At 46.8% G+C, this 25,591-nt stretch overlaps 1 protein-coding gene across 1 annotated transcript in view; it reads left to right on the forward strand.

Moving 5' to 3' along the window:
- Positions 1-1,151: 1,151 nt before the first annotated feature.
- LOC144152118 (solute carrier organic anion transporter family member 74D-like) overlaps positions 1,152-25,591 on the forward strand; it is a 56,856-nt gene continuing 32,416 nt past the window's right edge. The window contains exon 1 of the mRNA XM_077683330.1: positions 1,152-1,635. The gene's annotated coding sequence lies outside the window, so the exon portion shown is untranslated. The remainder of the gene's footprint in view (positions 1,636-25,591) is intronic.

Below are 25,591 nucleotides of genomic sequence, written 5' to 3' on the forward strand. Positions count from 1 at the left end.
CACGATTACGGGAATTGTCCCCATCTGGCGTAGCAAGCACTGCCGCTAGCAGAGCTGACCTCCCCAGCCCGCATTAAAAAGCTCTCTCTCTCTCTCTCTCTCTCTCTCTCTCTCTCTCTCTCTCTCTCTCTCTCTCTCTCTCTCTCTCTCTCTCTCTCTCTCTCTCTCTCTCTCTCTCTCTCTCTCTCACACACACACACACACACACACACGCGCGCGCACACACACACGCACGCACGCACATACACACACATGATTACGGTGAACTCTGGAGTTTCTTTTTGCCAATCTTGGCCAATCCCCCTAAGAGGGCATTTTCAACTGCGGACAGGAAGAGAGAGAGAGAGAGACAAACATTTATTGTACTGGTGAGCTGGAGGATGTTCTTAGGTCCCCCACCCAGTGAGAGGCCTCCTTATTCCAAGGTGCCTTGGAGCTGGCTGGCCGTCCACCACCACCACCACCACCACCACCACCAATCATTCGCATGCCTGAATCTCTCTAGGCACTGAAACGACCATGTACGAAAGGGCCGTGTAATGAAAAGAGCACCGACACACCCTATATCGAAACGTACTGTACCGAAAAAACCGGAGCCGAGGAGGGCACGTCTTTTAGCGCTTCTCATCCAGCAACGCGGCAGGACTGAGCGAAATCCCAGAAGTGTGAATTTTGTCATGTTTGATAATTTGGCGTCCGGTCATGACGCCTCCTCTTTCCGAACAACTACTCTCCTCGCACCAGCGTTTATTCCTTTTAACCGCGCACACAGGTCGTTACCATCGGCAACGCGTCCCAGCGCAATTCACGACACATCCAAGGCTATAATACGTAGTGCGGTTACGTCTCCCAGCCGCACAGACTAGATGGGATTAAATTGATAAAGAGGAAACCGCTCGGTCGACTACCTGCCGACTGGATTAGATCGTCGGAACCGCGCGAGCGCATGGAAAACGGTAAATGACGTATCGAGGGCAGGCGACAGACAAATAAAACACACGGTCTCGGGTTTTCTCTGCGTTGTGCTCTTTTGCCCCTCTGCCTCGTTCCGTCCTCTCACTTCCCCTCGGCGAGTATCCTTCGCAGCGCGCATTTAGCATTCAGTCCTCCTCTCGCATCCTTCAGGCGGCGATTGAGAAGGACAGAGGGAGGGCGGCCGCGAACATCTCTCCCCTCTCATTCAATCCTTTTCGTTTTCCTCCCCTCGAAAGTTCCACGGCAAGTGAGGCGAGACGCGAGTAGAGAGGTGGCTGGCGGCTGTACCGTCGGAAGACGCGTCTGGCTTCGGCATCGTGCGTGCGTGAGATCGGAGATGCGGTGACTTGTCGCCCAAAGTGGTGGACGGCCCCGTTAGGAAGAGTATACACTACTCCGTGCGTGCCCGCCTTTGCAGCGAGCGGGAACGTGGTCGACACCGGAAGACGACACTTCTCTGCGAGTGGGTAACAGCGAAGATCGTGGATCTCGGAAAGCGGGACGACAGCGTTGCACTGCTGCGCTGCATACACGACACCGCTATCGAGCGTGTCGCCTGCGAAGCTGTGCCAAGGTCCATCGGAGGAGTTTCAACTGACACCGGTGGGGGAACCATTCGTCGAGCAGCGCCGGCTCTGCAAGGGTTGTTCGTAGGAACAGGTGAGCATACAGCGAGTCATCTGCGTCTTGTTTTTCTTTCGCGACATTTCTTCGGCCGAAAGCATGTGCCGTCGACCTTCGTTAATTCTACACCTGCGGAACGCTAAGAAGTGGCCGAATTAAACAAGAAAATTGTGTTATCGTACGTGTAACATCATATCCTGAGGGCGTCACTAAGTATGGCCGAATTTCGCGAAAAAGAATTAATGAAGCTGATTTCGCGGGTCGAACGCGTCGAAACTGGGCTATGAGGAGCGCCGTAGTGGAGGGCTCCGGATTAATTTTGACCTCCTGGGTTTCTTTAATGTGGGCCGAAATTTCGACACATGGGCGTTTTTGTTTTTCTTCTTCACCTAAAAAGTGGCCACCTCAACCGGAATCTAAATTGCGTCCTTGGATTCAGCAGCGCAACGCCCTAACCACTGAGCCACTGCGACAGGGTTCCCGAAAGAGAATAGAACTAACAGACGTCCAGTTATTGAGAACCGACCTAATTCTGGGTATTGTTTTGATGTCGTTCTTTTGAGTCCGACGTAAAAGATAGGAATATTATTTTCGGTGGGCGAAATAAAGCCACCAAAGCAGGGTGCGCACAGCTGGGAGAACATTGCACTTGTGAGTTAATATTCACAAATTAGCATAAGTGCTTCCACGAGAGAGACCCCATTTTGATAAGGCTTTTAAACACGCTATAGGGACTCCATTAGAAATTGCGGCGTATTTATGCACAGTGCAAGTGTGCCGCCAAGGGCGCCGAGACGCCAAAATGATGTAAGATAAAGTCCGTCGGGCGCGCATTATGTTTTGCAGCCTACACTTCCAGAAAACGCTGATATTATGCACGATTACTACAGCAATGCAACTGCCACCGTGCGCTCGTACGAGTAGCCTGAACTGGCGGCCTGCAAGTACTTGAAAGCGTGTATACGCAAAAACAAAAAGTAAGTGGTGTTATGCTTTTATCAATTAAATATATAGACGAATCACTTCTGATAATCTTTAGGGCCTCTTTATTTACCTACGCATATGGAGAGCTCAGGTTTCAGCACTATTCCCAGTTCGATTGCGGGGAGGCTCCTTTCCTGCATACTTTTAAATTGAACACAAGTACTTGCCGAGCTGCGATAGTATAGTATTTTGGGTCCGATGAGGCACCACTAACAAAACAACGGTTAAAGGTTGATTAGGGGAAACTGAATTCAAAAGCAAAACTAATATTTTTATTGATCAAGAGTAATTGCTCAAACTATAATCAGCCTTCCAAGTGTACAAGCAATCCTGTATAAATCTGCTGCACAAGAAGAAATGTCATGTAGACCAGGCTAGCTCTGTTGCCTAATATAGAAATCGAGAATGGGAAACACTTTTCTTACCCCCTTCTCAGTCACTGCAAACACTTCAAAAGCCAAGACGTTCGAGGATACAGTCAATCGACGCTGTGCCTTCGGCAGTATATATATCTTGTATAGCGTGGCGGATAATTGCCGCCAGGGTACAGTGAGCAATTCCGCATTCTACACCCGCCGGATCCGGTAATCGCCAGAGTTCGTCTTTTTTCACCTAGAGCGTGCGTGACAGGATTCTTGTCTGGCCTCTAGCAATCAATCTCTATTCAGATTCCGGTCAGGCGTGCTGCCAGCGTTCTCCAATCTCATCCTAATTAATTATAGCCATCCACCCGTAACGTAACCGCCGCCTTGAACCCCAAACGGCGACCTCTCGTGCATTTCGCTATTTCGCAGGCAGTCAAAGAATAAATGCTATTTTCACCGCAACCCATCGGTTACTCGGAATTTACCCTTCCGTCCTCTTCTGTACGTCCTTGACAGGTTGAACGAGTAAGACAACCGTCCCACGCGTCGGGAAAATGGATGATTATTCGTTTGAAAATACGTTATGGTAGTTGGCTCGAAAACAAAAGTTATTCGGGTGTACCAACGGGCAGTGTACAATTTCGTCTGAGTTCGCGGAGGTCGATCCCCATGACAGGAGCGATTTCGCGAGCGACACTCGTTGCTTCACCGGCTACCGACGCAAACAGATGTTGGAGCGTGGCTGGCGTTAGCGCATCCGCAGCAACGTGCAGGGTGCATGCAGCATGCATGTTGGCGAAGGAATTTACATGGCGGCGTATTCTTCAGTCGTCAGCGACCAGCCACCGGTCCGCAGACCCTGTACGCACACATAAAGCACCCAAGAGCATTTACAATCAGCTTCGCAGAAGGCAGCAAAAGCCCTTCTGCTTTCATGAAGGACACACGCTTGGATGAAAGGAGGGACTGAAGTGTGTGCGCGACCCCGCTCCTATCCCCTCTTTTTCGCCAGCCCTCTCTTTCATCCCCTGAACACCCCTCCCCCAGTGCCGAGTAGCAATCCGGGCTCTAAGCCTGGATAACTCTGACAACTCGGCCCACGGAACAAGCCAGTTGTCGAACATATTGTCATGTATCCAAAGACAACGCAGCTGTCTTGAAGGAAAAGTAAGTTTTTTCGCGGCAGTATATCCTCGCGGCAATGTATCTACGCTCACGCAATCTTCGCGGTGCGCCGTTGCCTTCATTTCCTTGTTGGCCCCCTCCATTTTCGCGTGCGTTTTCTTGCTCAGTGTTTTAACACCTCATTTCACTTAAAACGCAGAAATTTTGGGACCACAAGCGCTATACACAATGCCCTGTGATACGGGTAAAAGTTTATGCAAAGCAAAATTCATAGCAATTTATCTCCATTGAACTCGCTGAAGTATAATCTCGAAAATTTACCGTAATTTACGGTGAGAAGTTTTTTTCGGCCGAGAAGCCGTTAGCTCTTGAAAAGCGCGTCACTAATTTATAACAATGCGTACCCTATTGTATGGTTTATACGTCACACTCCTTTAAAAACAGCAATTATTGCGAGAAACATGTTAGATAAGTCGCGCCTCTACGCAGTAACGCACTTCTTTTCGCCCTTGGTGCTGCGAATCGAGCAAACGAAACGAACGAAAGGTCCCGTGCGCACAAGTGTAATGGACGTAAATCAGGAAGCAACGCATCACGAAACCCCTGGTCATTCATAAACGTCTCTGTTTGCAGTCGTTAGCGTTTCTGCTCCAACCATTAAAATCCACCGTGCCGTGGCAGTGGCGGCGCGTTTGCTCTATTGAATTCTGATGAGTACGTGCCACTGAAGAAGCACAGGCTGAAGTACATGCAATCTACGTGCTTTACTCTGGGCAACGCTGGGGAATGCGACTCCAGTCTTGTGCAAAGCAGAGCAGCTCTGCTCTCGCAACAGTGCGCCAGGAGTACGGCATGAATTAGCTTAGATATGGCACTAGTCGGAAAAGATAAAAAGTTTTGGCTTTTTGATGCACCGAAGACTCACACAGGGTGTAAGGCCTTTGGCATGGCCCCTACAAGTCAGTGTAGACCTCTTGGAGTTATTCCAACAAGGAATGAAACCTTCATGCATTTGTATACTGTTTTGCAGTTTATAAATGCAGTCGCCACGGTCTGGAATCGAGGCCACGCTAAAGGCAACGTGACGGAAGTAGGTTGTGCTTGCTTCTAAAATTATTTCCCGAATCTATCGTCACGTGACAGGTATACGTTTATTTACACGCATATACAAGCCGTAATAAACTCGGAAGCGTATAATTGCAAGCAGCAGTACGAGCCCGGAGCCGAGCGTTCTCATTCTCGTCTTTTTGCGCCAGCGGCATAGCGCCTACCGTCTTTCTGTCCATTATTTAACCGGAAGAGCCTCATGACAACAATGAATTAATAAATCAAAACCCCTTTCTTAAGAATTGAAGACGGTGACAACTCGAAGCTTTCTCCCAAGCAACTTGAGTGAAAGTCAAAGTCCAAAATCCAAGCTGCCTCCACCCTGCCGGAATGGCACAATCGGGTAGACGCGAGGGACCCAGATAACGCGAGGGACACAGGTTTCATTCCGACCACGGTGAACGTTTTTCTTTCATTGAGGCGCTTGATGTGCCTACGGTTATCGTCATCCCCGTTTCGTGAAACGCATTGCGTAAGTTGGCTTTCCTGCAGTGAGTTTTACTCGTTTCCCTGTTCCCTGACACACCCCGCTCTCTTCTTAGCGGTCTCGTACATAGCAGTACAGTTGTAGGCACACGCATGGCCTTAATCAATCAACAGCTGAACACCTTTTCGACACCCTTTCAGCACCCTACCAAAAACCAAGGGTGTTGAAGTTGGTCAACACCCTTCTTTCCTCACAAGAAGGGTGTAGATCCATGAAAAAGAGTGTTGAGATTCAAGAAAAGGGGTGTAATGACCTCCCAACAACTTTTTTTACACTTTTGCTACACCTTTTTTGTCCAAAAAGGGTGTAGAAATTTTAGTGTGTACCGCAAGAGAAAGCCGAAAGAAAAAAAGTAAAAGGAAAGCGAACTACCCAAGAAACCGTTGTTTTACGAATTCTAAATGAGGTCAAATAAATGGGTGGGGAGGGGGAAGAGTAGAAAGAAACATGAAAAAAATGGCGTATATAGATGTACAGGGCAGATTGATGTTCCAAATTTTAAAGGGTCAGGTTGGAGGAGAGGGTAATACAAGGAGTATCGTTTAATGTATGTGGCAACGGCTTTCAGAGAGCCGTAAAATGGACAGTTCTCAGAGCATTTAGGTTTCCTTCGCGATTACGGCCCTTCACCGACCTCTTCGTCCGCTGAAGTTATCTAGTTCCTGTCTCCCTCCGTTCTTTGCTCGCTTTTTGCTACAAGGTAACATTCCTGCATTTTAAGTGGAATGAAACACAGAGCGAAAAAACGCGCGCTAATAGGGAGTGGTACCAACAAGGACACTAAAAAAAAAAAAAAAAACGACGCACCGCGAAGATTGCGTCAGGCTCGGCAACTCGCTTGTTCCGTGTGCCGAGTTGTCAGAGTGATAGCGACTGATATTTTAATTTCTGAACTGGAAATGTTGAACGAACCAACCACAGAACTTCCTTTAAACAGACCCAACGAGCGGTGCTTCTGAGGTAAGAATAAAGAAATAAAACTGGCGTGAACGTTACGCGGCAGGCGTAGACACTTACCGGTTGTCCTTGCCGCTTGCAATATAGCCTCGATCAGTTCGTTAGTATTTTACAAGACACATTAGGCCAGCATGACCGTTCTAGCACTATTAGTGACCATGTGTCTGGACTTCCATGTAGCGGGTTGTTCCTGTTCGCTTGGTCGGCCTGTTGCGCCAGAGTGGAATATTCATCAGCTGCTTCGTCCTTAAGACGAAAACTACATACAGAACATTCAATAGCCCCACCGGCATAACCTTGTACATAACTGCGACAAACTGGCGTGCTATTTAGGCACGCGTAGAGCCGCTGCCATCCGAGTTTCCCGTTCCCGAAAATCCTCACAGTTCTGCGTACAAGTTTTACCGCAAAATATCACGTACGCCTAACCTAAACAAAATTTGTACGCTCGTACAGTAGCGCTCAGTATGATCTGGAACACCCATAAGCATTCAAGAGATAATATTGTTAAAACAATGACTCCTGCGATAAAAGTCTTAAGACATCATGCACCTGAACTGTACTCAATTTTGAGTTCGAGGTACCAATCGAAGGTTCTGTTATTACAAATAAGTGTTGCAGATTATAGTGAGTGCGACTGTACATAGTGAGCGCGACTGGTTAAATCGCATCATTATCAACATTATCGTTGAAAAAAAAAACCGCTGACGCTCTTGAGGACTATGGCTATGGGTCGTGATGTACGTGCGCACGTCATCAACCATCGTCGTCGTCAGCGCCAGCATATTCCTCTCCTCCAAATGTGATCCCGATTGTGACGAAAAACAGCGCCGGGTTATCCGCCACGTAAGGAGCGAAACGAAGATTCCAATATCGCTCCTCACGAGAGGCAAAGTGCGCGCACTCACGAAGAAGCAACATATAAATGCTATTTTTTTACGGATACTCTAGCAATTCTTTCAGTTAAAACACCTCTGTTCTGCACCCAGTTCATCTTAAAAGGAATGGCTAAGTATAGAAAGGTTCTTTCCATATCCCACGACGAGCCTCGCATTGATAAGGTTCCCACCGATTGCTTGTCTTAATGCCCTCTGATCTTATCAATTGCTTCTCAGGCAGTACTGACCCTGACTTTTTAGCATCTATTTCTATGTGTGTTTCTTTTTTCTGCTTTTTCCAAGCTTTTTTTTTTCTCATCAAGACATTCAGCCTCGCGTGGCAATACCGCTCGAGACTCCATGAACCAAGGAGCTTTCTTAGACGTGTTAGGCATATACAACGCTCCGGGGGAACCCGTCGAACGACGACGCACGGGGCTTCCAGGAAGCGCTGTCTCGCTTTTCTTCGAATGTGTGCAACTTAAAATACCCCGCGCTCGACAGCGAAGAAACAGAATAAAACAGTTACAAACCTTGGAATGCCAGTGCTTCACCGATTCACGTCTCCCTCGTATCGCCGGTGTTTCCTTAACCGTTTATTGTTTTAGACCCCTTTTCCGGCCAACATTGCCTAACTTCCAAGCGCCGCTGATTTCCTCGTGGGCCGTTCAGAGCCCTCCCCTCGTGACCCCCTCATAACTGCGCCGTGCATGCATGCGCCACGTTTCCGCACCGAAACGAGCGATGTTTTCATCCCTCCATTCATTCGGTGAAAGGCGCAGCCTCGTGCTGTCGTTACGTGTGCTCTGTGGCCCGCTCTGTCCCGCGTGCTACTTTCTGGCTTCTGATGACCCTTGCCAGCGATGTGGCAACGCCCTGAAGAAGGCGGAACGCGGGGATTTGCGCATGGCGGCCTGAATGAGATGTTGTGCATGCGAGGTTCACATAAACTTGTCTCGCAACATTCAATAGAAAAAGGACCACGTGGCTACAAAGCGCAAATTGCATTCGTTCCTCCCTGCAACCCGCATAAGCATACACACGAACCGACGCGCGTACATGAGGACTGTGAAAGTCCTGCAGACCAAGCGCTATGTACGCCGCCTGGCCAGCGTTTACGCAACGGCGGGAAAGAGAGGTTTATCGCGACCGTTCGAAGCTTGCCGAGTTGGTGTCACAACATTATATTATGAAAACAGCGCAAAGACGATGATGGGCGCAAAACGACAACGTTATCGTCTATGCCTTCCAGCGTCCTTGCGCTGTTATTGTACTAGTCAATGAGTTTTCCAGTTTTGTTTTCAAGTTTTAATACCCAGTCACGCAAACGGCGAACGTGTAGACGTACGTTTTCAGTGAAAGCAACACTGGGGAGCGTTTGTGGAGTGTGCAAACAAGGTAAGTCGTGACTGAACACGAGGACCTCGAGAACATTGTAGGCAGCTGACGTGACGCGAAGCTGCCTGCTGCGAGGCTGAGAAAAGGTTCACGAATAGGTGACACTGGGCTCCCTCAATTTCGCAATTTTGAACCGCCCAGAGCTGCTGCAGAGCAGCTTTGTAGTATTTCTTTTACTTGTGTTCCCATGGTACAATTACTGTTCGAGAGAAATCGTGGACTACCCATGAACTGCTCAGTACATATATTCTGAACTGGAAAGTCGATGAGACGCCAAACGACCTCGTGATGTCTCTGAATGTATGCCCCGCACTTCTTAATTTTCCCCTCTCGCTCTTTTCGCCTAGCTCGAACTCGTGTGTTATGGCACTATAGGAAAAAGTAGACAGAGAAATGTTTCTCTCGACGTATAAAGATCCGTTTTAAGCGAAAGGGAATATATGAATAAATTAACTCCCAACCTCAATTCCGCGTGTTGCCCTAACTACTTTTAATTCGCAAAAAATTGGTGCCGTGAAAAATTTCATTAAAATATCGCTGCGATAAGAGGACAAATTTTGCGAGCTTCTTGCTCAACAGAACCATTGAATGAAGCAAAACAAGGGCGGAATAAAATGGGTTTCCTTGGTCATTTTTTTGCTGCTGGCGCCATTTATCTCGCAATATTTAGCACCTGCGAAATGTTCCGAAACTGGGCGTTCTGTTCAATCGACGAAATAATAAACGTCTTATGCATTGCTTTTGCAGCGTAGACACAGTACAAGGAACGATCGCATAATATCCGTAAGTTGCACAAGCATCATAAGTTGCACTTCTGGGTGCTCCTGCAATGCGCCGCACTTCTCCAAAGCTGTTAAGGCTGTTCCGCTTAAAACACGTGCCAGTAGAAATTCTCGAAAAGACAGTTTTCAAGAATTCATTTAATTTTTCAGGTCCTAAGAGCATGAACAATCTTGAAATTCACTTGAAACATTTTTTCACTGTCTTCCAATATTTCTTAGGCATGTTGAGGTATTATATTTTTTTCGCTTAGAAACCTCCAGTTTCTGGGCGTTTTAAAATAAATTTCGGTGCTTATATAAACTTAATCAGAAACAAAATTGTTCCTCAGACAACAGGGAGCGTATTCGTACCAATGACTTTTTTTTTTGCTTTTGTGTGTGAATACAATGTTATACTGTTATAAATTCATTTCAGAGGCATACAAGTTCCTCAAGAATTAAAATAAAAGTGATTTGGTGCCGGTTGCTTAATACATTACAAACGTGGAATACGATGCTGTAGACGAAACAAAAAGTAAGATGAGACAAGGTGCTGCCGTGTCTTAAAAACCTCATGAAAACAGGCACGGAAGGACGTTGACTAAGAAAAGGTATACACAGGACGACGCACAGAAAGCGCGTCGTCCTGTGTATACCTTTTCTTAGTCAACGTCCTTCCGCGCCTGTTTTCAAGATGAATCAACACCAACTCGCCCAACTTTCCATCCTGTTAAAAACCTCGCTGAAAAGGACGAGAATTTTATCATATAGCCGTCACATCATGTGTTCTGACCAATTCTTTCAGATAAATCAATCCAGAGCTTTTGTTTTAAAGCTTTTGACTACCGAGGCCACTACCGACTGCCTTCAAAAGTATCTGCTCCCGATTATAATCGCAAGTTATATAACGCTTAGGAAAATTTCTTTCGCTCCGTAGACACTTTACGGCTGTTAAAATTGCTTCTTTTATCTCCTACGAGACTTCTGGAATGCTACGAGGTAAAACAGTACAACCTTAATTTTTATCATCTGTATTTAAGAATTCGCTGATGGAATATTAATTTGTATGCAAATATATTGCATCATCTACCACCCAATACCTAACCCCGTTGACCAGCAGGCGCTGCGAGATGATGTTGCATTAATTCTAAACCGCTGTAACAACACATTGCGAATGACTCCGAAAACAACTAAATATAGTTTAATTTGTTTCAATCGTATCGTGAAACCGATCTTATTTGTTACCATACGAGCTATGAGATCTGACACGCTTCAACGTCGTAATATCCAGACATCCACACCACACTAAGCTTTTCCTGGTACTGCCACGTTACTGCATGGAGCTTAAATGACTAGGATGCTAATGCGGTTACTTAAATCTCCATTTAACGTCTGCACACAGGTTTACGACGAGTTTGTCCGCCCGCAAATCGGGGACACTCTCTTACCAATATACGATCTCCTCACGCTAAATATTTAATCAGCACGCTTTAATCAATGCAACGAGAAGCTACCTGATTCATTTCTTATAACTGATTGATTGTTGGGTTTAACGAGCCGACGCAACGAAGGCGATGAGGCGCGCCGTAGTGGAGGTCTCCGGATTAATTTCGACCACCTAGGGATCTTTAACGTGCGCCGAAATCTCGTACACACGGGCGTTTTTGCTTTTCGCCTCCATCAGAAAAGCCGCCGCCGCGACCGGGATTCGAACCCGCGACCTCGTGCTCAGCAGCGCAACGCCTTAGCCACTGAGCCGCCACGGCGGGTCATTTCTTATAATTATAACCGGTCCTCAGCCTTTAGCGTGATCTTTCGCTTCAATCAACAGAAACTCGCTGCAACGTCTCTTTACGGTGTTCCGTAAGTACAACAGCCCTGAGCTAGTTTCTTCACTCCTTGAGCGCTCATTCTGCATATCACAAGGGTTACATGATCGCTTTGGTTTCTCGCGCATCCAAGGTTAAAAAAAATCGTTCTACAAATCCGCATTGCCTCCAATGAATCCGCTTGCGAAACGATCTTCTGATACAGCATTTTGCTAACCTAGCCTCGTCTCTTTGTTGCATTTCTCGTGATAACGCCGCATCGCTTAATCCTCTCGGGTCGACGCTTTTTAACCGACGTGCATAGCGGGTTTCGTTTTCTTTTTATTTAGCATTTTTCTGCGTTTTTCTTATTTCCTTTGTTTCAGCGCAAGGTTTTCTTGTTCAAAGGCGTTTTAAATTATTTGTATATAGCCTTGCATAGAGTGTTATTACTTTGTGGGGTTGGTTATATGCTGCACATGCATTGACCTGTATATCATATATTTTTCTTCGTTGTTTGCACACGTTTTAATATTGTGTATAATGCCCGTTGTAGCGCATTTAAGTTTATTTTTAAATTAACAGTCTTCAACCTTTTTCGCCGAGCTTTAAAAACGCTACCGATTTTTTTATTAAACGAGAACAGTACATGTTGGAAATTTCTCGAACGCTTTTTACAAACAAATCTTAATTTAAAACAGATTCTCTGTCCCAAACCCGTTTCGAGTCGAAAATACGACCCCAGGCGTCACTTCCGTAATAAAGCGCAAAGATACTGCCCGACACTCTCAATGACTATAAAAGGCTATCTACGGGTCTCCCGAAAGCAAATTGAATTTTTCCGTCTAACGCTGAAGGTAGGTTACTAAGGTAGGTTACTAAGGCTACTAAGGTAGGTGGTTTGAAGACCGTTTTGTTGAATACGTCCACGGCACGACAAAAATATTACACCCAGCGTGTTGAAGCTTGTGGCAAGCACGTTTTCAACGTTGCCAATAGCGTGCACCGTCATGCGCTGACACGTTTTCGACATGTTTTCAGCGAGCCTTACGTAATCGGCGTCCACCCGAAGCACGCGCGCGTCGGCACGCGCTGCCTTTAAAGTCCCCGAGGCGTGGACTTTCCTGACGGACGCCGACGGTGCCAAGTGGAGACAAGAGGCATCTTCATAGTTCGCGCACGTTTGCACGCATGAGGGCACGCAAACGGGTTTGTTGTTTGCGGACGCTCTTCGCGTTGTCGGACACGCACCTTGGCCGGAGCTCTCTCCCTTCGCTTTCGCGGAAGGAGACGCAACCGCGAAAGTTGTCGCGTGCTGCTATGCCACAGCGCTCCATTGCACCTCAGCCCTCATCTACGCATGCGCACACACGCGTGCCGACGTAGCCAGGTGTGTGCACAGGCCCTGCAGTGCTGGCACGTATGACCTATTTTTCATCGCCATAAATTGATGACGTAGATCGACAGGAGCGGCTATTAACTTGGCCTGCGTCGCTTCCCGGGGTGAAGGGGTAAAGGAGCCGGACTGATGCCCGGCCTTCTTCCAAGACTACGATGAATGGCCCTTCCAGTGTCAGGGACCAGGTTAAAAAGCTCCCCGCTGCGAGCAACGCGCAGCCCCCACAGTTAACCGCGGGTGATGAGAAGTATGCGAATGTTGCTGCATCAAGGGAGGCTCGGGATGGAAACGCGACAACGGTGCTACTGATGAAGCCAACGCCTCAATTAACATTAGAAGCATACGAGGACAAAAAAGAAAGGTCGCAGGCCAGATGAACAAGATGAATGTTATATTCTTTATGTGCAAGAAACTAAGTAGCAGGTGCGATAGTCGGGAGGACTATGACGCAAGTACAGTATTTCCCGCAGTGGTGCGAACGCGAATAGGATAAATGGGGTTGACATTATTCCATCGCGACAAATTCGAAGTGCCGCCGTTAAATCAACTGCACTGAGAATGACTGAATGATAGGTGGTCAGCATTTTAGGTGGATCGCTCTAAGAATATTTTTATAGGTTCGAAGAGCATATTTGAAGAGTCAAAGCTATAGTTTCTTTTTCGAAATCTTTTTTTCCTTTAGTTACATTTTTAGACGTGGCTATATCTTCTTCATCCCTGCACCTGCTCATATGAACTGCTTTCTGAACAGCAGCTGGATGAAATGCCGAGAAATCTGGATGGTGAAGGAAGAGCAATCACCGGAGGTCCTTCGAGCGGGAATGAAGGAAGCGAGGCAATACACGAACGCTGCAAATATATGACGAAGAATGAAAAGCGGGAAAATATATAACTGCACTTTGGAACGGCGTTTAAGATAGTTTTGACAACGTTTTTTTTTTAACAAGGTAAGAGCCACACCTAATCGCAAACGCGAGTGAAGGACACGGGGCACAGACATATTCTGCACGGGGCACAGACATATTCTGAAGAAAAGCACAATTGTACCACTATACAAACAGAAAAGGGATCCCATGACGGAAAGAATTAGAAGTCGCCGGGCAATAAATCTCTGGGTTTCAGTTCAGACTATTTGTGTTCTCGTTTTCTTCTTAAGCTATGGATCTTGACCAACCATAATTGACTCTTACTTTATATATCGCATCCCTAACGTAGCGAAAAGTTTGTAAAGCTTCTTTCACGGACGACTAGTAAGCGTGGGACCACAACAGGGGAAGGTTTATGCTGCGGAGATCCGCTGCAGATGCATTAATCAAGGCGAAGTTCTGATACTGCAACCAATAAGTCTACATGTGGTTTCAGCCTGAGTTCATGCTCTTGCATAAAAAAGAACAACACTACTACACTCGTTCGACCTTCCAGAGTCTCAACCCGATTTCCAGCGCAGCTATTACTATGACAAGTCACTGCCAATCTCTAGCTAGCGGCCACCATTTTTTTTTTTTTTTTTGAAAATTGCAACTATTTGTCCCATGTAGTTCTTCTCCGACATTTGAAAATCAATCAACGCGCCCAGGCGAATATGATTTATATGCTATGTAAAAAAAAAATGCACCAATGTAAACTCTCCAAACATGTCTTTCATAGAAAAAAAAAACTGAACAGTTTTCCACAGAAATCAACCAGTGCACCCATCCACAAACTACGATCCGCAAAAATCAAAATATAGCGATAGTTTCAAATAATCAAGCGCACCAACTCGTTCACAGAAAAGTTTGCGCCCCTAAAAGTCCGCCCACTGTAATATCCGTGCACCGAAATGTCCGTATCGAAATGTACTGCACCGAAAATTGCCACCAAAATGCCCTATACTGACCCGACCTGGGGAAAGCTTCGTACAAATTGCAAGTACAAGAAGGTTAAGGGTCACCTTAAGAAAGAGCGTGCCAGCTAAGTACATTCAGCTGACTGAAGTGGAGAGGGTGAAACACGAATAAAAAAATTCACGGTTAATTCCTCTCCGTAGGGAATCAGTCAGAACACGGAATGTTATTACTACGATAAAACACTTCTCCTCAAGAAAGCTCACACTAGCCGAATGTGGGACATATAAAAAATTAGAGCAATGCACCGTCGCAAATTGTCAAGTACTCTGTCGTGGCGTGCGCTACCGCTGAGGGTCTACACAGGGTAAAAAATGTTGAGTGGAGAGACTCTAAAGTACGGACAAATGTCTAGCTCGAGCCAGGCGCATGCATCACATTCTAGGGTAAAAAAAAAATGTGAGCATATTTGCTGCGGGATATGAGCCTGGTTGCCTGCGGAGTGAAAAGGCCAGGGTGGAAAGAGGTATACCTATACCTACAAACGTTCACTCCATCCAGTGGGAGCGAAAGAATGAGAATGGGCAGTATAGTTTTTTGTTTTTTTCGTGACAACGGTGGGTGGGACGCGTGTACAGAAAAACTTTGGTTTGCTATGGATGACAGGTCGTTCAACTGGGTTGGGTTGGTTAACACTCACCGGTCATTCTGGGGTGCACCGAGCGCAGCACGCCGGTGGTGTTCGATGGTTCCGATGACATCACGGGACTACGCACACACGTTACCATCAGCCATCCGTATAACAGAGGCGAACGCTTGTTCGGAGTATACTCGCAGTCTCGGGAGACAGCGGCTAGAGTTATGCGGCCTCGGTGTAAATCACAGACAGCAACGCTGCGGAAGTGTATACACAGAGCATATATAACCAGCTGTGGCACCGCAGGAGAAGCGCATGTCGTCTCTCTGCCCCCGCCTTGTTCAAAGGGCGTTCCCACTTCACGCCTACCTGATCAGGGGGCGAAAGTAGTACGGAGAGTAGTTTCTTGGGGCCGCTCAATCACCCCCCTCAGCTCAAGCGTTCAGTACCCCTCCCCTCTCGTACGCGGACGTCCCTTATTCCGTGGACAGCTCGGTCATCCGTACTCCGCCTCCAAATCTCCGTCCGATGACCACCGCCTGTGTGGCCCACATAATCAAGCGGTGCAGGCCAGCTCCGTCGTCCTCGTCCCATCCCAGGGACACCTCACTGACCTAGTCCAGATCAAATTCCCGCCGTATCGCCAAACAACTCACGAGATATTCTTACAATCCATACATGAATCGAATAGCACATCTCTCTTTGAGCCTTTCCAGATACTTGCAGCAGTTCTAAATCTAAGAGTATTTTTAAGTGATTACGCTGTCAAGTAAAAAAAATTGTCTTTGAAGGTAGAATCAAATATGGGAAAACACTGGGCGCCAGAAATGATAACCTTCCTTCCTTCCTTCCTTCCTTCCTTTCTTTCTTTCTTTCTTTCTTTCTTTCTCCTTTTGGTTTCTTTGCCCCATGTCTTTATTAATTTATCAACTTAATTTCTCATTCGTCTTTCTTTTCTTCCTTCCTTCCTTCGTTCCTTCCATCTTTCTTTCTTCCTTTCTTTCTTTCATACCTTCCTTCCTTCCGTCTTTCTCTCTTTCTTTCCTCCCTTCCTTCCTTCTTTTTCTTCCCTCCCTCATTTCCTTCTTTATTTTTTTCGTGTTGCCGCTACAACTTAGCATTGCGTAATCTGGCAAGCGCACACAAACCGCCGCCTTGTTCACGACCCTCCAGCCATGGGATCTACTGGATAGAAAGACAAACAAGAATTTATTTTCATATAAAAACTGGTTCGCGGTTTCCTATCAGCAATCACGAAGCGGTCAAAACGCTCCATCCGCAAAAAGCAAAAAAAAAAAAAGGAACAATAAAAGAGAAAGAGAAAAGAGTCCTTATTGCACCCCTGATCCGATTACATCCTCTTGGCGCTGGCGGCCGCCTAGCCAGGCTGGTTAGCCGGTTCCGCGAAAGCCTTGAAAACGCTCTTTCCGCCGGTGGTCAAAGATGTACTATAGCGCTTGACGGTGTACGCATAGCTACGCCCGTCTTTCGATAGATGCTCGTTATAAAGCAATTCTAAAAATAAGTTCTCTTATACGACATAAAGAAATTGTATTTGTAAATATAATTATCTTTTACTTTAATAGTCTGCACTTCTGGAGTTAATGAAACAAATTTTTATTTACCCACCCAGTGTTTCGAGAAATCGAGCCGAAACTGAAATTTCAAAATACTTCACGTTGTGCAAATGTCGCAAGGTAGATTGCGCGAAAAATTAAAACGTCAAATTAAGCTCCGTCGTGTTGCTGGGTAAACGTTCGCAGTATTTTGGCACGTGCTTTCTTAAAAGCCGGTGTTGGCTATAAGACAACGTATCATCTATGGATCACTGCGAGTTCGATATATGAATGAAGGGGAACCGTTCTCGGTGAAGACGGGTGGGCTTGATTGAACACGCGCGCGGTCTTAATTGTAAAGACGCGATATCTATGTCACCTCCAAAAGTGTGATTTTCTACGTCTGGCATTTTCGCACTTCCAAGTTGTCTGGATGATAATCTGGGTTTGACAATCCCGTTTTATTCATTTACAGATTCTCAACAAAGAAGAGCCAACCAATATTTTGTTTCAGAGGTGGCGATATTTTTCTGACATTTGTCGCGAATTGAAGGAGATTAGCGAATTCCGCAGTAGTTAGATCCCTGCGAGAGTTAAGTTGTTTTTAAAGTAATCAATATTTCTATCTACTACAACCTATAGTACGCCAGCAAGCTATAGGCGAGCAGGCATGTGTCATTTTTACTGCACCAAAGAGGAAACAACATGGCAAAGAATTATAGCGCGCTCAGTCTGCACTTTTTACTCGCATAGTAAACCGAGAGTGAAAAGCGTCAATATAATATTCCTTTTTCCCATAGCGCACCTTTCTTTCCCCAAAAATCGTTAAACACTGTCAAATTTTCAGTGGACCTCTCACAGTACTGTTCAACCTACATAAAATTGAAAACTGCTTGTATTACAGCTGAAGAACTTGAAGAAAACACGTAACTGCAAAAGTTTCTGGGACTGATTAAAAGGAATCGTAGATTAAGAAAAAATGAAAAATCTGCCAACTAAGTAGTCCTTATGTGGGGAACGTAAACATCAACAACACGTTGGATCATATTGGTGGTGTTGTCGATACAGTGCCCGTAAAGGCTGCAGCGCCGCTGTATTAAGACCGGCTTGAGCTTGAGTTCCTGTTGTAAACATTGCTTGACATCCGTAAAAAGGCACGTTTCAGTAAAAAGTAACCTCCTTCCAGGCTTAGGCGGTATTTATTTCATAGCCAGGCATGTACGCACGCAAGTTGATATACTAGCAGCTCGCGCATATGCTTACAGTTCACGCAGCAAGTCTATCACCGCCGGTAACCTAAGCCAGCAAGTTATTATCGTTTGCGTTGTTTGCGCATGCTAAACTATGCGGCTTCATGACTAAAGCCCCTGGACGGCTCATCGAAGCTCTCAGATGGCGACCGGGGAATTTGAGGCACTATTTTTGCCCCGAGAAATCTGCGTTCGCGCACGATCCTACGCCGCGAGCAAGCACCGCGCGCCTTACACACACTTCCGACGGTGATATATGTAAGCGGTCCATTCATTTAATCTGCGGCAGGTTTATAACACTAAACATGATCATTATCGCCCCGCTACCGTTAACAGCTGCCAATGCGGAGAGTACTAGCCGGTTAGATGTAACGGGAGAATATGTTGGCGGGACATTCCCGCTGTGGAAGATTTTTTTTTTTTAACCAGAAAGTGAACCGAAATTAAGCCACCCGTTCGTGATGTGGGTGTCTTTGGATGGACTCGAAGAAAACAGCAGTTTTGTACATTCCTTATATTGGGCTTGTGGGCATGAGGTTGACAGCTACGCCATAGAGAGATTGGTTAAGCTTTTACGGGATTGCTTTAAAGTATTTATTTTGCTGACTCACTTTCCAAGTAGATGGTTTACATGGTCGGCTAATTGCTCGTATCGCTGCATGAGGGTCTGTAAGCTGGCAACTCCAGGTGAAAAAAGGCTTTCAATTTTCATTCTGCGCGTGTTAGGCATGCCCCATACCCAACGCAGGCGCTAAATGCGAGTGAACAACAACAACAACAACAAAAAAACAAACAAACAGTAAGATGGGGTTTGCACGCTGTTATAAGACTTCTGTGCACTGGTCACACGCTGTTGTCGAAGTGAAAAGGTGGTGCGAACAATGACCAGGTTTTGAACCAGACAAGACTCGCACAAGGTTATAAAGTCGTTTTAAGAGGGAAGCTGTTGGTCGAGGCTCATAAGTTATTCTACGAAATAGTGCCCGACCACACATGTGGTTTGATTCATATTACGGTACCGTTCTGAACAAACCAAGCTCACCTTGTTCAGAACCGCGCCAGAGGGCGTTCGTACATCTGGACCGACGCTTGCCGTCTGCCGGAAACACATGACTGCATGCACCCATCACATCTGAAGAAAAGTTCACGCAGCCCACAGCAGAACAGCACCTCCCACTCATCACACAGCGACCAACGCAAGAGTGATCGCACAGCGCGTTCACATGAATGCGACAGTAGCGCATCGCATTCATGTAGAGTATACCAGTGCGTTGGGAAAGAGCATCCCGCTAATGCTCTGACGGGGTTAGCTTGGGACGGCCGCTGCATCGTATTAATGATTCGTCACGGTAGACGCACCGTGCGGGAGGCACGCGGAAACTGCCTCGGAGGGGAGCACGCAGGTGTTTAGCTGCCAGGGAGCAGCAGTTGATGCACTACATGTTAACGCTTTGCATCGTGTTAGCCAGGTGCGCTAGCAAATGCGATGCCATACTCTCACATCCATGTAAACGACGTTTCAGACCATTTTGACAGAACAACACTAAACGAACAGCCGTTAGCGTTCAGCTGGCACAGTCTAACATGCGGTGCATGCTGTGACGTAACAACGTGGAGCGACAGGAAACAACATGGCGGCTAGTACAAATAGCCTCGCATGCAATGCATTGCAGCTGGATGGGCGCCCAACTTCAACATTCGGTCGCAGAAACACACACAAAAATTACATATTGTGCTATTTTGTGTGGTGAACAAGATTACGAGGAAGAACATATACAATTTTTGTCCAGGACTGGAAATCGATAATAGGCCGGAGCTGTCTTTTCCCGGAAGGCGTGAAAAGACAACTCAGAAAGTGGCTACATTTCCGCTGACGTCACAACCCTTTCTCCCCCGCACACACTGAACCAGCAGGTGTTGCGGAAGACCGGCAGAAACCGGCACAAGAGGCCTTTAACTATCAACATTTAACACACCTAGTGTTGGTCTGCAGCTGTCGCTGAACTCATGCATAATGTGCACAACAACAATTGCCTTTCTTTTTCGAAAGCTACAGCAAATGGCCAGCTGTCGCCCTCCTGTCGTCCTTAGTAGAAATTCATGAGCGCAGAACAGGACAGCACAATTTTTTTTTGCGCATAAGATTTCCTCAAACGCGTAGAAATTACTAAGCGGTGTGGTGAGACACTTCTTCTGTGGCTTCTCCGCAGTTTCCAAAACAGCTGGGCTCTGTCGATAATAATCTGCAAATGTGCGTCTACCATTACTTATCAAAATCGCTGCCGGAAAAAGTTCCGCCTCCATCGATCAGAATAACGAAAGGCGAGATGACTCAGATAGCGCCTCGAGCAGACCTTCGTCGCCCTCGAGCCGGCGGGGTGCTATTATGCCGACAAGTGCCTTGCGCAAAATCACTGGCGCGATCTTCGTTCAAGTGACCACCTGTCAGAGCGTCATTACCTAAACTGCGTTGTTCTCGAAGCGTTTCGTTCGATGTGTTCTACGGTATCCCAACCACTTTCTAGCTATACATCTTCGTGCGTTTATTCATGCACTTAGGAACGCTTCTAACCAGAAAGAACAAGCTCGCCACCGGTGACGTAACCAAGACTGACGCAAAAGGTTCTGAAGGACGTTTTCAAACAAGGCCGCGAAAATCATATCCTGCTCGCCGCGGTGAATACAGGCTGAGGGCAGTTCCCCGAATCTCAATTTGTGACTGACCAACGGAATCTACGCAGTGAAAGTCTCGAGATTGAGTTTATTCGTAAAGATCGGGAGAGATAATGTTATTCATGGTTATCGGTAAGCTCGTTTTTTGTTGTTCAAGCAAAATTTTGTACAGAATACACATGTTCTGAATACGGCTAACGAGCCTGTCGACTAAACCCTCTACTTTTGCTTCTGACGTAACCATGCACATCGGGCGAGTATATAGGCTTATGAAAAGAATTGTCTGTTCCATTAAGTGTCACCTAGACTCTCTTCCTCCTCAATGTTGGATTGTTTTTGTTTATATAAGGTTAATTTCGTTGATGTGCTTTCCCTGCATATGTACATCCGCTGAGAATATTTTGTACCACTTTTACCGTGTGTATCAGTATATTTCTTACTTTTGTTTTGTGTTAAGTTGTCCCCCCTCCCCTTGTGTATTACCCTATTCGGGGGCCCTTAAGGGTACTTTCAATAATAAAAAATGAATGAATGCATGAACACACGTTTATCGGAAAAAGAGAAGCCTCCTTGATATGACCCGATCGAGGCCTCGGTCAAGAGCCGGTAATGGGAAATGTGGGAGAACAGGGTGGGAAAGAAAGCCCAACCAAGAGCAGTCCCTCAAAGCCTGCTTCTCTGCAGGCGAAGATCAGCAGAGTATCGAGCAGATAATTCCTCTGAGGTGGAGCTCTAAGTGGACTGGCCCAAAGTTCCTAGTCTGCCGGTCGTAGCGGGCCAGGTGTCTTCAAGCAGCGTTCTCTGAAAGCGGTCCTTTTTAACTCCGACTTCTTTCTGACGCGAGACCTTTTGAACACAAGACCCGAGGACCAGTGGCGTACGCAGAATTTCATTCAGCGAAGACGGAATATAAAACGAGCAATAATAATAGGTCTCGCGCCTCTATCACCATCATCATCACCATAATCACCGTCGTCGTGCCGTCATTATCATCACTGCAAGAGGAAGGTCTCCATTTTGTTCCTCGAACCGACCAACTCTCGCGATGTCCTAATCCTGGCTTTGCTTCCAAATTTTCTTAACCCACCCCCCATCGAGTTAACTGCCTTCCTCTACCTCTACGGTAGCATCTCTCGGTAGCCACACTGCTACCCCGATGGTCCACCGGTTGTCAATTCTCAGCCGCGACCGCTTTTCTGATGGAGGCGAAAAGCAAAAACACCCGCGTGGGCGAGATTTCGGGGCACGTTTGAAGATCCCCAAGTGGTCGAAATTAATCCGGAGCCCTCCACTACAGCACGTTTCATCACATGCGCTGCGTCCGCGCGTTAAACCCTACAATCAATCAACCAATTCTCAGTGCACGCCCAAACCAATATCACTTCTTTCTCTTAATTTGGGCTACGATGTCGTCCACTACTGCACTTTGTTTTCTGATATGCAAAGCTCGTCTCCCACCCCTAAGCGTTACTCCTACCCTCCTTCTTTCACTCGCTCGTTGGGCTGACCTAAGTTTCCCTTCAAGGCGCGTAATAAGGCGCCAAGTCTCTGCCCCATAAATCACCTCTGTTAACGCTTGGCATATTCGCGATATCCGCGCCGCCATTTTCAATTTATGCAGGCCTGCGAAGGAGAAGGGGGTAAAAGCGGCTCGGATTATCTGGGCGTGCTTGCAACGCCATAGCGCAGCGCACATGCCTGAGCACCGTTCAGTGATGCGAACGTTATGCAAGGACGCAGCGCGGCATTGCTTCGCTCGAAGCGGTGTCGTCCAGGGACGAAGTTATAATAGCTCGTGCTTTGCACGCCGAAGGAATGCTCACGGTGAACTAGGTGCAACGCCTACTCGCCTGTTTTCACAAAAAGCGAATGTGTAAGAGGGTTCACCAGGAACAGTGAAAGCAATCAATGAATAAACAAAATGCGGGTGCGCATTCTAAGTATAATTATGCGAGCAGGGTGACGACATTTGTTCTTGACTCACAGAAAAGGTTCCGAGGCATATCTCGGGGAACACGTAATCTATTTCAAGACGCAGTGTGTTATTTTTTATTCGTTCGAACCTACGCTGCGAGCATGCAGGTTTTATTTTTTATACGCGTAGCACCTTGTAACCTGGCATTTTGGGGGTACGAATTTATTTTTCGAGCAACGGCGAAGGTGTTCTCGTTCGGCAGCAATTTCCGCTTGCACTCATATGGTCAAGATCAGTCAATGTCTATGACAACCCATGCCCATGCTCAGTACTCGCAAAGGTGAACTGGTCGACGTGCACTTTTTAAACCGACATATAAATGTAACCCGCGTCCTTTAAAGTTACCCTCGTTTGTTATTACTCTCACTGGCCGAGACATTTCCTGTTCAAACTTGAATAAGTTCTGTTGTCAGCTGATTGCCGAATCGCGGTTCAGCCTGCAGGTTCCAGTTTATGCTTTAAATGACTACCCCTTCACTTATTTTATTTCTTGCTTAAATAAAACAAAACAAAACGTAGGAATAGATCATGATTTAGTAAGAATATAGTTTCGACGCACGCTTATCAGACATATCTACGAATTAGAACGAGTGCAGAATCGGGCAGCGCGCTTCATCGTTCCTAATTACCATCGCACCTCGAGCGTCTCATCAATGAAAACAACACTATCATTACCCTTATTGTCTCTTCGCAGGAAAGTGTTTCGGCTGTGTCAATTTCATAAAATTTACCACAACAATGCGTTGCTGAGAAATAGATTACTGTCCCCACCAACTTACGTTTCCACTCGCATTGATCATCGCCACAAAGTAGGAAATCCGTCAGCGCACACCAAGTGTTTTCAGGACTCATTTGTGCCAAATACTTCTGTATTTCGGAATCGTCTTCCTTATGACATTTTTTTGGTATACAAGATGCTGTTTTATTTAAAGTTGCTGTCACTAATTTTATTTGTATGTAGCCTTTAGTTCTGCCCTGTATCAAGCGATGTTACTTGATTGCGATTTTTCTGTTGTATTTTGCTTTGTATGCAGCACATGTGTGTACCCACTCTCCTCTGTAATGACCTCGGGCCTTGAGGGTCATTAAATAAATAAATAAATAAATAAATAAATAGATATGATTGGAAAGGTGTAATGAGTGCTCCCAATTTTGAGGCAACACCGCTACCTTACACTGTCTACGGAATTGACGTGGGCGCCTTCACACAGCTTTCGGCGGTAGATTGGTATCCACCTCGAAGGAATAGGCTCTGATGGATGATCCACGGTTTACCCCTTCGTTACTCCTGGCTGCCAACCCAAGCGGCTGCCCTATGACCAGCAGAAGCTCTTGGTCCGGTTCGCGAGTTTTGGCACCAGCGTTCTCTCAGTGAGCGAGCGCATTTCCAGCGAAGGACCTCGGCAGCCTCGGTTCCCCTTCCGGAAGGCTGTGTGAATGTTTGCTGCTATGCCGGTTATTTATCTCGTCGCCGACTTGCCGCCGCTTTCACCGGACGCAAAACAAAAAAGAGCTGCGCGCGAAATCAAGGTTGCGGGCGCGCACCAAGGCCGGCCGGCCACTACTTGATCATGGCGGCCGCGCTGCAGGGCAGCCGAGAGAGGCGGGCATAGTCGCGGCTATTCCGCGTATCGCTGCGCGCCGCGCTAAGAAAGGTCGCAGCATGTCTAGCAGCGCTGATGACGATATTCCGCTCCGAGATAGGTGCAAGCCCGGGACTTCCGGTGTCATGCAGAACGTTAATTAAACGTGTTATGCCGCGCTCGCCCCTGTAGACCGAATGACTGATTGTAGGCTTTAACGCGCCGACGCAACGCAGGCGATGAGGCGCGCCGTAGTGGAGAGCTACGGATTAATTTTGAATACCTGGGGATCTTTAACGTGCGGCGAAATCTCGAACACACAGACGTTTTTGCTTTTTGCCTCCGTCAGAAAAGCGGCCGCCGCGGCCGGGAATCGAACCCGCGTCCTCGTGCTCAGTAGCACAGCGCCTTAGCCACCTCCACCGCGGCTGGGTTATAGACCGACCTAAAGGATTACAAAGCCCCTTCGTTTGCAAAAATAGTTCATAGAATTAAGCTAAGGGAACATTTTACAGTCGAAAAGAATCAAACGCACACTTCTGAATAAAAATTTAGCACTGCTGAGGCTCGAACCCAGGCTGTTGGGGCCAAAAACTCGGGGGCTGTATAAAACGCTACTGCAGCAGAACAGCGGAGCTGTCTTAGCGGTTGTTCGAAGGAATAGAACGAGTATTTCAAGCAAACCAGTAGACGGCGATGGGTGCGTGTCGGGCTTGTCTGAATACGAAATGTCGCGCGCCGATGAAAATTTACCACCCCTTCCTGAAGAAAGTTGAGAGGAGCGCGAAGGCTAAAAGTGCGCCCAATCAATCAGCAAGCCTTCAAAGAACCAAATCGCAAACGAAGAACGAACCGCTAAGACGATTTTTCGTGCACCAAGTAAACACGTCATATATACGAACAATCTATATGCATACCGATACGCGGTTTGAGATAAAGGTATATCATTGTACTCCTCCTTCGTGATCGAGGCGTGTATTGTCTTATCGAGAGCCCTTCCTTTTTCGCGATTTTCAAGTAACCGTTTTGACACAATGGATGCCCGGTTTCAAGCACGCGTCGCTAATATTTGTCCGTACATCTTATCAGAGCGTTTCGGTCGAACAACCGGTCTATGGGGACGTGAATTTGCTTTTGACAGGACGCCATCGGTCCCTCTCCTTAAAAAGATAATTAAAGCGACATGCGACGATCTCGCGATGGGCATCATGGGAAATAAGTGGGCG

This window comes from Haemaphysalis longicornis, unplaced genomic scaffold (assembly GCF_048455015.1).
Source record: "Haemaphysalis longicornis isolate Haplotype H1 unplaced genomic scaffold, Haemaphysalis longicornis Haplotype H1 scaffold_9, whole genome shotgun sequence".
NCBI classification, from domain to species: domain Eukaryota; kingdom Metazoa; phylum Arthropoda; class Arachnida; order Ixodida; family Ixodidae; genus Haemaphysalis; species Haemaphysalis longicornis.